Raw genomic sequence first — 14,677 nt, 5'->3', positions numbered from 1 at the left:
TTTTTTGAAGATTTTTAACAGCAGAAGAAAACAAATAGACTTCGCTGCCCATCCACAGGCTATTCTAGACAATCAGGTTTTTGCAGCTTTGTTTTCTGTATGTTAACACTTCACGCACAAACTTTTCTATACATGATTTGTAATCAGTTTTTCCAAGTGGAAAACACCAGCCGTTCCGCCCTTGAATCATTTTAAGAGTCTACAGGGACAGCATCAGCAATTAGCAGCCAGGGCTGGAGTTAATTCCTAAGGAACTCTTGTTTCCTGCTTCTGTGTCAGTTTTTGTCTAGGAAATACAGAGTTAAGATCCATACCCAAGTACAATGCTAGTTATTTTTACAGAAATGTATTCATTTCTTCCCTACCACAAGTGGTACAATGCCGACTTTATTAGATTAAGAAACTGAAGTTCAGAGAGGTGAAAGCAACTTGCCAAAAAATCCAATAACTAGCATTACGTGAAATTTGAATTCAAGACAGGTAACCTGAAGACCAGTGCTCTTCCTATTAACTGGAAGCTGTCTCTTTGTCTTTATGAAATAATTTTATTTAGGAAAGCAACTGTGATTTTATTTTCTAACTATTCCTAGCAATGATAGTACTATTTGTTCTTCTCTAAAAACATTTGGACAAAATTAACCCAAGTATTTTTGTCCCCAAGAAGTTAACAAAAAAAACACACAAAACCCATGTTTACTCTGTGTATCTCCCACCAAGGGTGTAACCAGACTAGCAACAGGAAATATGATTCATGAGTAATATCTTGGCTGAGAGTTCTTAGTATCTCGACACACATCTGACAGATCAAGGGAATATTATATACACCTAACTATATTTTCTTTTCCTTTGAATTTTCTGTTCTCTCTCTTTTTTTAAATATTTATTTTACTTATTTATTTATTTATTTTTTGGCTGCGTCGGGTCTTCGTTCCGGCATACAGAATCTCTGTTGCGGAGCGTGGGCTTCTCTCTAGTTGTGCCGCACAGGTTCCAGGTCGCATGGGCTCTGTAGTTGTGGCGTCTGGGCTCCACAGCGTGTGGGCTCTGTAGTTTGCAGCATGCGGGCTCTCTAGTGGAGGCGCGCGGGCTCAGCAATTGTGGTAAACGGGCTTAGTCGCCCTGTGGCATGTGGGATCTTAGTTCCCCAACCAGGGATGGAACCCACATCCCATACATCGCGGAAGGATTCTTTACCACTTGGACCACTAGCAAAGTCCCCCCTGTTCTCTTTGGTTCAAGTCTTTCCCAATCCTCACACCATGCACTCAAACACATAGCCCCAAATATAGAACAGTCAGAAACAGTAAGGAAATAATTTCTTGGCAGAATTCATTGAAGTAAAATTACAAATAAAAATATATTACCAGCCATTAAATATAACAATGTATTATGTATGTACTTTAACATGTTCTGAGCAATTTTTTCCATTAAAGAAAAATAATATGAGATAATAACCTTAGAAAAAATTTACTCCAACATCGACAGAAACTATTCATCTTATTCTTCTATGAATAAAATAATATACTTTTATATTATCCTTATAAAATGATTGCTTTTGATGTAAAGAGAAATTCAGGTTTCATGGAATATTTTCCCTGCATATTCACTATAAATGTAAATGTCAACTATTTCAGCCTCTACTGTTCCTTACCTTGGTCTTAGGCAAAGCTAAGTGGTGTGGTGGATCCAGCTCATACTAGCTCGTGAAAGCTGATGGTCAAATTTTCAGAAATTGTAGAGAGCCAGTTGTCAAACCTTGATAGCCTGAAACTAGCCATGGGGATAACATTTATATCAAAGAAATCAACAAACACTAAAAATGGGGGTTCCTTGGGGTCTTTTCCTGAATAGCCAGTTGTTAAACATTTATCAGCACACTACTGTGCTTAGGCCTCACTAGCACTTTAAAAGCTTATATTTTATTTACTTCATTATGTCTCTTCTTTTTCTCTTTAAGCTCTGACTCTGCCTTTCTATTTAATTTTTTCCCAAAGCCTACCGTTGAAAATATTTAGACTTAACCTCAGAGAGTTACAAGATTATGACTAAGGATCTAAATTAAAAATATTATTTCACCAAAATACTCTCATAGGAAATGTTTCCCTGAATCCTTATCTGATTGACCTGATTTAGCATACTCTGCTACTTTAAAGGCAAAGTCTATTCCTTGTGAGGTTGCTAAGACTAAATTTTTATTCTGATATAAATATTATGCTTGAAGCTTATGCATATGTTCCTCATAAAACATAAATGTATATAATATCAATACTAAAATTTCTACAGTTTTTTGTCCAAGAAAGTAATAAATTATACAGTGTTGAACATCACAGGCCTTTTGCATTAAGTATGAATCCATATTAAACCAAAAAGAAGAGGATAAAGTCTATTAGTCTTCTACTGAAGAAATGAAGCAAGAGGTTATAACTTCTGTAAAGGCATTGAGAACTGAATTAGGCAGAATGTTTACATTATAGAAGCTGTAAAGCAAAGAGCAGGGTTTCCACAGACTCATGTGCAAATAGGTTCTTGCTGCCACTTAGGTTCAGCCAATCAAACCCACTTGCCCAAATTCTGAAAGGCAGAAGTGAAGGACTCTGGATGACATTTACATTTTTAAGCTACAGAGATTTCAGTAGTAATTACCCTCCTGTTTGCTTGAGAGGCAGGGTGTGACACATACATTTGGCTGCCCACAATAATGTGTGTATTCTAGAGCAGGGGTTAGCAAACTTTTTTTTTTAAGGGCTAGATAATAAATATTTTGCCATGTGTTTTCTGTTGCCATCGTAGTGTGAAAGCAACCATAGACAACAGGTAAATTAAAAACTATGGCTGTGTTCTAATAAAACTTTATGTATGGATACTGAAATTTGAATTTCATAAAATTTTTAGGTGCCACAAAACATTCAACCCTTGTGTACTGTTGGTGGGAATGTAAGTTGGTATAGCCACTATGGAAACAGTATGGAGGTTCCTCAAAAAATTTAAAATAAAGCTACCATATGATCCAGCAATTCCATTCCTGGGTATTTATCTGAAGAAAATTAAAACACTAACTAAACGCTAACACTAACTAAACACTAACACCAGCTAACACTAACTAAAGATATATGTACCCCCATGTTCACTGCAGCATTATATACAACAACCAAGATATGGAAACAACCAAAATGTCCACTGACAAATGAAGGGATGAAGAAAATGTGTATATATACACAATGAAATATTATTCAGCCATTAAAAAAAAAGAAGGAAATCTTGCCATTTGTGACAACATGGGTGGGCCTTAAGGGCATATGCTAAGTGAAATAAGTCAGACAGAGAAAGACAAATGCCATATGATCTCACTTATATGTGGAATCTAAAAAAAAAAAAACCAAGCTCATGGGTACAGAGAACAGATTGGTGGCTGCCAGAGGTGGGCCGGTGGGGGAGGGAATGGGCAAATGGGTAAACGGAGTCAAAAGATACAAACTTCCAGTTATAAAATGATTAAGTCATGAGGATGTAATGAACAGCATGGCAACTATAGTTAATAATACTGTATTATGTATTTGAAAGTTGCTAAGAAAGTAAATCTTTAAAGTTCTCATCATAAGAAAAAAAATAAAACTATGCATGGTGATAGATGTTAACTAGACTTTTTGTAATGGTAATATATACAAATACTTAATCATTCTGTAACCTAAAACTAATAAAATGTTGGATGTCAATTATACCTCAATAATAATTTTTTTTAAACCCTATTATTCTTCTTTTAATTTTTTCAACCATTTAAAAATGCAAAGTCATTCTTAACTGGAGGGACACACATATATTGTTGAAGCCAGATTTTGCCTGTTGGCCATAGTTTGCTAACCCTTGAAACCGTATCCTGATCCATAGAGAAAGTAGCAGCTCCCCTGAAGGCCCAGCTCTGTGGTATAGCACTAGGAGATGTTTATAAAAGGTCAACCATGAGCCTAAAATCTGTTTCTTCAGCCCTTTCTATCCCTTCATAAACCACGAATACCCTGTAATAAGTATCTTTCTGCTTAAACAGGCTAGAATGGATTCTGTTCTCTGCAACTAAATCCTGACTGATTCATACTGCTACTATATATTCTTTAATATCAAGTATCCAGTGTTTCAATGTTCAATTACTTTATAAATGTCATTTTTTATAGTTATTTTATATGAATCAGGATCAAAATAGGGACCAATTATTGCTATTGGGTGATGATGTCCTCTAAGCCTCTCAGTGTGGGATTCCCCAGTTTGTACAGGGTACATACTGCTGCCTACTGGAAGACCTGTGTGTTCATTTATTAAGCAACCACCATGTTCCAGGTAGTGTTCTAGGTCCTCAGAATACAGAGGGGGAATATAGGCATAGTAATAAGTATGTGTCCCTTGGGAGCTCAGATTCTAGTGAAGGAGGGAAAAAAATAAACCAATATATAAGTCTAATGGTAATGGCTATGAAGAAAAACTAAGTAAGCTTTGAAAACAGAACATTCCCAGGTTGCTTGTTTGAGTCTGCACAGTCAAGGAATGCTTTTCTAAGGAGTTAACACCAGAACAGAAACTTGAATGAATGAGAGAGTAATCCATAAGGATTTCTAGGGGAAGAATTTTCCAGGCTGAGGGACAAGCAAAATCAAAGGCTGGATGGAAGAACGTGCTTAGCATGGTTGGATAACTGTAATGAAGCCAGTAAGGCTAAAGCAGAGAGAGAGGGGGAAAGTGTTAAGCTGTTGATTGTCTGCACTGTGATTCAGTGTTTACTTCTCTTCAGCCACTTTGAATCAACTGATACCAAGGCAACAGCTCTGTACACTGTCTCCTCCACTCTGCTCTGTCTTCCCACTGTTTTCTGCATAAAAAGTACATGTGTCTTTTCTTGCAGCCTCACCAAGCATGCCACTCTATAGCCCCTATGCCACCTACTTTGGGAGAGCTCTGTGCCACGTTTAAGATGTTTGCACACTTCCTCAATTTGCTCTAAAGTTTACAGGTCTTCTTGCAGTCTGAGGATTGGGATTGTGGCTTTCTACTCATTTCACTAAAGTTAAAAGATTTCTTCCCTAGTCTTCATCCTTTTAGTTATGGGCAGAACTTAAATTTCTCAGTTCCTACATTTTCTACTTCAGTCAACAGATTTTCCTATTTGAAAATCTGAGAAATTATAAACCACTGAGATCTATAAACTGATAACTCTTGTTCAAAAAAAATTAGCACAAAATTAATTTTAAATATATACTAAAGTATCTAAATGGAATATAAAATTGTGAACTATAGTAAATTTCTACTATGATACTTATATTCAAGCTAAGAAATGATAAAAGGCAAATAAATGGGTATCAATATCCAAATGAATATGCAGTGAAAAGAGAATAAGTAAACGCTGAAACAACAGAATATAAGTTAAGTAAATATAGCATTATTACTTTCAAGAACATAAGCTCCGGTTATGTTAATAAAAGCTTACTTTGGTTTCTGATTTAAATAATCATCAAAATGTCTTGTACTTACCATAAATCGATTTGCATAAAAAGTATTCTTCTGAATCATCTAAAGGTACTTTAAAAATGTCAGCTCTTTTAAACGGGTAAACATCTTCCTCAATCTCAGTTATTCGACTTAATAGACAAATCCTTTCTTCATAAATGCAAAGTTTAGGTTAGCTCTTACTAAGTTATTAAAAACATTGAATTAGTGAGTTCAAGTGATTATAAACAGTACAAAATTTTGTATGTGTTAACTTTTATTTCCTTGTTCATTTCTAACACTTTTTACATCCAGGTACTCTGCTAAGTGTTAGTAACAGAAAGATAAACAGACCATGTTCTACCCTCTAGGGTCTCACAGTTAAGTTAAAGATACAGAAGTAATGTGATAACTACTATAACAAACAATAAGTAAACAAGATGCTATGAGAACACAAAGGAACAAGCATTTGACGATCAACAGAGAAAATGACATTTGAACTTTGTTTTGGAAACTGAATAGGCGTTCATTCAGCTGACAAATAGGCCCGACCTTATTTCTGGCAAACAGACCATATGTATACTGAAGAGAAGGCACAAGACATGCTGCTGTGTCTTTCTAGTAGGTTAGCAGAGCTGGAACACAGGGTGAACATGGCGAAAAGCTGGAGATAAGGTTTGCATAGAATAGGTAGACATGGGCAGATCAAAAAAGGCCTTTCATACTAGGATAACAATAAATGCCCATTAAGCAGGAGAGCAATATATTTCTAAGCATAGTGTGAAGTGTGAGATGAATATTTTAATTATCCCTTAGTGATAAAATCAGTGGCAGTGGAGGTAGGGGTGAGGAGCAATGGTATGGGAAAATGTCACCAATACAGGATTAACAATCTGGGAATGAGATGTCTTTCGGGATCAAACAGAACAGACAAAGAAGAATAAGATTTCTAGCCTGAGGTACTGGAAGAATGGGAGTGTCATCGACTAAGTAAGGAAACAGAGTAAAGGAATAAGAACTAATAGGAGGGCTTCCCTGGTGGCGCAGTGGTTGAGAGTCCGCCTGCCGATGCAGGGTACACGAGTTCGTGATCCGGTCCGAGAAGATCCCACATGCCGCGGAGCGGCTGGGACCGTAAGCCAGGGCCGCTGGGCCTGCGCTCCACAACAGGAGAGGCCACAACAGTGAGCGGCCCGCGTACACCCCCCCCCCCAAAAAAAAAAAAAAAGAACTAATAGGACAGATAAAAATAGAGACAAATTTAGCTATGGTGAAATAAAAGAGCCATGAGAAAATGTAAAGCAAAATAAAAACCCAGGATGTGGACTCAAGAGAGAAAAAAGCAGATATATACCTAAATAACACATCTAAAACAAGAGGTAATATACCAAATAATAAGCAGAGATCTTCAATTTAAATGACTGTAATGTTATTTTCTATTTTACAAATAGAAAAAACTATAAGCATATTTGTAAAACTTTTTTTTAAAAAAGCATTTCTATCTATTGAAAAAGATTTTCTGAAACTTAATATATATCTGGGGTTAAAATAAATACTGCAAAGAAGAAGATACAGTAAAAGTAAGTATCCCACCACTGGGCCCTAGTTGGCCTTCCCAGAATCGATTACTGTTTTCATTTCTTGAATATCTTTGCAAAGCTATGTTACATGTGTATAAGCATAAAGATAGATATTATATGTATGCTTATTTAAATAGCCTATTAAAAATAAACAATATGTGAAGATACATTTGTATTTCCTAAACATGGTATTATATCAAGCAAATTTATAATGACAGCACTAAAAATCTAGTCAATTAAAAAAGGCATTTCTACTCACAAGTAATGTGCAATCTTAATTTGCTAATAAACTTAATGGTAGTAAAGATTAAAAACAAAACCCCACTAAATTCTCTTCCCATACACTGATCTTTAGGGGATTCCTTGGATAACAGGTTCTGAATGTGTGAGCACAATAAGGCCCATTTCCCTGACGGTATTTTTAACTCAAGACTTGAAATCTGGGCTCCAACTGGAAAGAGGGGCGGGGAAAGATTATGAATTAGTCTCTAATTCAGAATATTTTACTCGACATGGCTAGCCCAGGTCCACTAATTATGTTATACATGAGGGATTTTCAACCTGGCTGGACCTTATACATGAGGGATTTTCAACCTGGTTGAAAATCTGATTCAAATCTGATTCAACCTGATTCAATCAGAATCAAGTAAGGGCCCTGAAAAAAGCTTCTGATGCCCAGGACCCACCCCATTCAAATCAAAATCTCTGGGGCTGGAGCCCAGGCATTGCTTTCACAGTTTCCCCAGTTGATTCTAACATGCACCCAGGGTTGAGAACAGAAACGTAAGATCAGATTTTATGGAAGGCACCCTTAACCTTTTTATCTTGTTACTAAATAATGTTCTAGTGTGGGAAATGTACTTTTAAAACTCTTGGGCAGGGCTTCCCTGGTGGCGCAGTGGTTAAGAATCTGCCTGTCAATGCAGGGGACACGAGTTCAAGCCCTGGTCCGGGAAGATCCCACATGCCGCGGAGCAACTAAGCCCGTGTACCACAACTACTGAGCCTGTGCTCTAGAGCCCGCGAGCCACAACTACTGAAGCCCACGTGCCACAACTACTGAAGCCCGCGCACCTAGAGCCCGTGCTCCACGGCAAGAGAAGCCACCGCGATGAGAAGCCCACGCACCACAATGAAGAGTAGCCCCCGCTCGCTGCAACTAGAGAAAGCCCGCGCGCAGCAACAGAGACCCAACTCAACCAATAAATAAATAATAAAAATGTAAAAAATTAGAAAAAAAAAACTCTTGGGCAAAGGTGGTTCTAAATCATCAGTGTTCCTCATATTGGACAAAGTGACATGGGAAATCTCACAGTGCAGCACTCAGTAGAGCATCACCTCACATTCTCTGGACAAGCCCAACAGCCCAGTACAAACCTGCTCCGAGTAACTGCATTATGGAAGAAACAGGATCAAATGGTGGAAATGCTTTTAAATCTCCCTGATTTACAAAGAAGTTTCACACTTAGAGACAACCAAACTTATATTAAAATTTAACAACCAAACAGCCAGAGACAATTACTACTGCTTGACTGCAAAAATTCAGAAGTGAAGTGAACAAATTAGACCCCCAAGAAGTTGCATACTCAACATCTCTTTTATAGGGATTCTAACCTAGGGGACACGGAAGAGCTTAAGCCTGTGATGTCCAATATGGTGGTCACTAGCCATAGTTTGTAACAGGTACCTCCTATAAAAAAAGCATATATAAACAGTAGCACTTCCCACCCACGGACATAACCTTTCAATCATCACATCAAAACAAGTAGGACTATGATTAGTACCAAATGTTCTCCTACCTCTTTGATGTTGTCATGGTCCTGGGGCTTCACTGCTTTTTCAGAAGAGCATAACTAATCGTAAACCATAACCAGAAAGATACACCTCCTTTGCTTTATTCACCATCTCCAATCTCATTAGCTGGTGGTACATCCAAGATTCTTTGCCTTCCCTTTAACCCACACCCCTGCTTTGTGGCAATGGGAATCACAACAAAATACTACTAATGGAAAGCTAATTCTGCATCCCACAGAAAAAACAAACAGAAACAACAACTTTCCAATAGCAACTGTAAAATGCTGTTCCTTAGAAGAACTCCAAGGCATGAGCATAAACCCAAGATTTAATGCCTAATTTGTCATCAGGAACTTCACAAAATAAAGACAATGATCTCCCAGATGGACTCCCATTATGGATAAACAATCTGGGTTTGAAACTGAAAAAATGAACAAACACACATAAAAAGACTGTATGTCATGGTGTGATGGCGGTCTATTCAGTCACACTCAATTTACAGGAAAAAAGTCAACTGCTTGATTTTTAAATCTAGCAGCTCTCACTCTGATTCTCTGTTCTTACTACATCCCTGAAAAAAACAACCTCCCTGCAATATCTCATCATATCTTAAGTAAGTCAAATAAAAATTACTGAAATTTGGGTATGTACTTTATCTGGGAAGACAAGATTCCTCTAAGCAAAAGACCTCACATAGGGCTTCCCTGGTGGCGCAGTGATTGAGAATCCGTCTGCCGATGCAGGGGACACGGGTTCGTGCCCGGGTCTGGGAAGATCCCACATGCCGCGGAGCGGCTGGGCCCGTGAGCCATGGCCGCTGAACCTGCGCATCCGGAGCCTGTGCTCTGCAATGGGAGAGGCCACAACAGTGAGAGGCCTGCGTACCGCAAAAAAAAAAAAAAAAGACCTCACATGAACATGAATATAAGTAGAAGGCAAAAAAGAGTCACAGTGTAAGACAAGACCAAAATCTGTCTTACCATAAATTATATAGGCCTGATGTGTGAACTATAAGGTCTGCGTTCATTAAAATTCCATAATTCAAATATTATTAAATAAGTATTTAAAAAAATCAATAAACCAGCAGGTTCTTATCAAGTTAAATATATTGATCATGTAGCTGGCAATCCTGTTCTTAGACATTTACCATAGAACAGGGGTTGGAAAATTATGGCCATGTGCCATACCTGTTTTGTAAATCAAGTATTATTGGAACACAGCCACATCCATTCTTTTTTGTATTGTGTATTGCGGTTTTCATCCTACAAGAGCATAGCAGCTGCAACAGAGATCATATGGCCTAAAATACAGCCTATCTAGTCCTTTACAGAAAAAGTTTGCTGATCTGTATAACTTATGATCATATAAAACTTATACACAAAAGTTTACAGCAGCTCTATTCATTATGGCCAGAAAAATGGAAACAACCCAAATGTCCTTCAACCAGTTAATGGATATACAAACTGTGGCACACACGTAACTCAACAGTAAAAGTGAATAAACTTGATACACACAATAACTTGAATGATTCTCAAAGGCATTATGCTGACTGAAAGAAAACAGTCTCAAAAGGTTACACACTGCATGATTCCATTTATATGGTATTTTTAAAAAGAGAAAACTTTATTGATGAAGACATATTAGTGGTTGCCAGGGGCTAGAGGTGGAGAGAAAGTGTATAAACAGATCGGACAAGGAAGTTTTAGGGGTGGTAAAAGTGTTCTATGTCTGTATTGTGGTAGAGGTTACACTAATCTGTGTATCAAAGTTCATAGAGCTGTACTCCAAAGAAAGATAAATTTCACTGTGTAATAATTAGAAAAATAAAAATTTTATAAAACAGTATGTTAGGTTAAAGAAAAACAATAAACTAATAAGGAAACAGACTCCAAAAATTCAGGCCAAAGAATGAGAGTTTACCAAGAAAGATCAGATCAGCAAGTGTGGTCTAGGTCGCTATACTCTTGGGTTTTATTCCTGGTTTTTATCATTGAATCACTATAAAGCATTACATCACAGAGAAATACTCTCTGTGATTTTTGTGCACACAGTTTGACAGGTGATATCTGAGGGTGAACATAAAACCCTCAATGCAATACTTCCCCTGTCAAATATGACATATCACATGAAGAAATACTGCAATCCAAGTTATCTCAGAATACCCCCACTGTGCTCTCCAGATTAGCCATAAATGTACAGGTATGTTTTATATCATAGTTGTCAGCCCTTTTTCCACACTCATCATCTCCAAGCTGTCTAGAAAATCTGACATCTTATTCCATACACACATCGAAAGATTCTACCATATATGTTTTAGTTCTGTACAAGGTCTCTAACTTTCTTTTCGGCAGCCAGACCTGCAGACTGCCCATGAGCAGTGTGTAAACTAACTGCCAACCACATTTAATCAAAAGATAAATGTGGCAAATACAAAATAATTTTCAGAGAAAACAGAGGTATGGGAATTAGTTCTTTCACAGACTCAATAATAAAAACAACTTTTAAATTAGTTATATATTTTGTAAATCCAATAAAATAGATTAAAAAAAATCAAACATGAAAAACTAGAAGATTAAGATCCTTGTACCAGTAAGAACATTCAAATTGATTGCTTCCATTGTGTATAATTAACAGACCATGTCTCAAGTTAAAATCTGGAAGACAAAGGACTCAGGAATGACCACTAATTGTAAATCATTTACATCGACATCAAAGAGAAGAAAAATTTTTCATCTTGACAGAAAACACATCCAAAAGTCTCTAGCTTTTTGCGGTGACTTTAAAATGTCAACAAATTCTTAGATACCTTCAAAAAGAGGAGCCTATCTCCCTTCCTCCTGAATGGGGACTCCTAACAAACAGGATGCTGGGAGTTAACACTATGCAACTTCCAAGACTAGGTCATTAGAATGAATTCAAATCCTAGCTCTGCCATTTACATTAATTCCTCTTTCAGGTCTATTGTCAGGATCAGAGATAATGTGCGTTAAGCTGTTTACGCGATGCCAGAACATTAAAAGCTTAACATATAGCTTCTAACAACCATTTACATATAGTTCTCAAAGGCTCCTGGAAGGTGTGTATTATCAAAAGTTAAAGATGAAAAATGTTTATTATGTTGTTAAATGAATGAAAGTCACAAATTGCTGAAATCAAATGAAACTACAAACAGCATAAGACTTTAGAAAAAAAATCTTGCTTTCTATTAGGTTGGGTTATGTAAAATGCGATTTTTGTTAGGTCAGAAACAGTAGACTACCAGCAATTTTATATGGTTAAACCTAATGGTAGTTACACAAAGAAAATACAGGTAGGCATAGAAATATTATGGAAGAGGCATTTTCTTATTACCAAAAACTGAAATAAATTTGTATCTCACAAGTTATGGCATAAGAAAAACTGAAGCCAAGATTGCTATATAATGAACTAGTCAGTCTTTTTTTCACAGCCATTTTAATGTCAGTTGTTAACCCAGCCTATTCTGAGATCAAACAAAAGTTAACTATATTTGTATATAGTTATAGCAGTCTCTATCAGAAATATCACTAGGAGGCATTGAAAGTGAGGGAAATAATGGCTTACAGAAATGCATTAAGAACAATTAATTCAAAGATTTTTAGATTATAGTGAAATATAAAACATGTTTTTCAACAAGCAAGAGACTACTCTCTCCAAATCAGACAAAAGATGGGTCTTATAAAAGTTCGGAAAATAATTGGAAAAACAGCACCTTGAAACAAAAACACAAATTCCCATTCATTTAATTAACATTCACTGAAAGCCAGATGCTCGATGTTGCCATGGAGGTAAACACAGAGAAAACACTGATAGTTAAAATATGTTCATGGAAAAAAGGAGAAAATACTGCTCATTATGAGCTCCTTTTAATTTATCATTTTAAATTGCAAATATTCTGACAATTAAATTCAATAGTAATGGAATTATTTCTAAAGATCATATATCTTATGCTTAAAATCCAATTTATTTATGACAGCTACGTTCTTGGCACTCATTTAATATTCAGAACAACCCTGTAAGTACTAGTATTATCCTCATTTTAAAGAAGAGGAAACTGAGGCATAGAGAGGTTAAGTAAGCAGCCCAAGGTCACAAGACCAGTAAATGGTAGAGCCTAGATTTAATCAGGCTGTCTGGCTCCAGAGTTAGTACTCTTAATGACTTTATTATGCTACCTCTCATATTCAACTTCATTAGGTTACCGCTCAGATTCAACTTTATTAGCATGGATCCAAAGGCAGCTGACTTTCTGATACCAACTCTGACAAGCAAGGCAGAGGAATGAATTAAAATAAACTATTATTCTCAGGCACAGTATTTAAAAATCTCTGACTCATTAATCTGTTAATAGCTTTTCACTGCACAAACTGGCAAATTATTTGTCAGAGTGGGTAACAAATCTGAACCAAAGAGCACTCACATGGACAAAGACAAACATCTACTGGTTCATGAACCTAAGTATGATGACCCTGATTTAGACACATACAGATGGAATAGATCAAACAACCAAAAGAAACAAAAAGAAAATTTTAGGTATAGAATACACGCACAAAGGCTCAAAGATGATCCAGAAGTCATATTTTGGGGAGTGAACGTTCGAGAAGTTGTTTGATCATTACAATGTTCTGCTATGGACTGGCAAACTACAGCTCATGGGCCAAATTTGGCCCACAGCCTGTTTTTGTAAATAAAGTTTTATTGCAACAGAACTATTTTCAGATGTATTGTCTAAAGCTGCTTTTGTTGGAACAGCAGAGTTGAACAGCTGCAACAGGGACTGTATGGCCCACAAAGCCTAATATATTTACATTGTGGCCTTTTACAGAAAAAGTTTGCTGACCTCTTGTGTTATACTCAACAAATCAAGTAGAAAACAAATGTAAAAAACATGATCAGTTCTTAAAAAACTGATTCTTACTTTACATAAGCATTAATTAATATCAAATGCATTCTATGGCTAGAGACTTGCAGTTGAAGGGCTAACAAATTTCATCAAATCCAAGTTACCATCAATTATAAGACTACTGTTATTTTACGTACCACCAAGAAAAAACACTGCCAATTTTAAAAAAAACATAACTTCCTATTATATCTACTGTAAGATGATTCTAGTTTCAAAATTCTGCAAATGAGATAAAAGTGCATCTTAGAATTGATAAAATACAGTACATCATTCTACAATGATTTAAATTCGTAAACGAAAGGTAATAAGGTTGTAATAAATCTACTAAACGGGATTTCTTATCACAGGGTACTTGAAGGCACAAGGAGTTTCTCTGTAATACTGTGCCAACACCTATAAGTACCGAGAAATATTAATAAAGAACAAAGGACTAAGGTTTTGCAGGCTGTCCCACATGTAGGGCACTAGATAAGGAGGTCTACTGTAAGCCCCACTGTACAATGCATGTTGGTCTTTCCAAAACATTGGTAGCTGTATTGGGTACATTTAGGTGACAGAAGACTGAAATAACACATAAGGAATACATGTTTTCCTTTTGATATTAAACACATGATCACTTATTTCAAAGCAAAGGGACACCTCTAGAGAATTTTCCAGAGCAGAGCATACATGAAGAGAGTTTGAGTCACTGCTTTTACTTGGAAGGAGGGAGGGAGAGAAAGGGAAGAGACAAAGAGAGCAGGAAGGAGGGAGGGAGGAAAAGGATGAATTAGAAGCAGACCTCATAGATTCAAATTTAACACTTTATTTTTGCCTTCAAAGTATTAGATTATCCAATTTTATATCTGACAACGAACAATTTAATATGCAATTGAGAACTCTATGTTAATAATTACAAAGCTTTAATACATAA

General features: G+C 36.5%; 1 protein-coding gene across 1 annotated transcript in view; it reads right to left on the bottom strand.

Annotated features, from left to right (window-relative positions):
• The window catches only part of WDFY3 (WD repeat and FYVE domain containing 3), a 264,325-nt gene that overhangs the window by 195,874 nt on the left and 53,774 nt on the right, over positions 1-14,677 (bottom strand). The window lies entirely within an intron of this gene.

This window comes from Lagenorhynchus albirostris, chromosome 4 (genome assembly GCF_949774975.1).
Source record: "Lagenorhynchus albirostris chromosome 4, mLagAlb1.1, whole genome shotgun sequence".
Classification (NCBI taxonomy): domain Eukaryota; kingdom Metazoa; phylum Chordata; class Mammalia; order Artiodactyla; family Delphinidae; genus Lagenorhynchus; species Lagenorhynchus albirostris.
The sequence above is the reverse complement of the archived record's forward strand: the minus strand, read 5'-3'. Positions and strand labels throughout refer to the sequence as shown.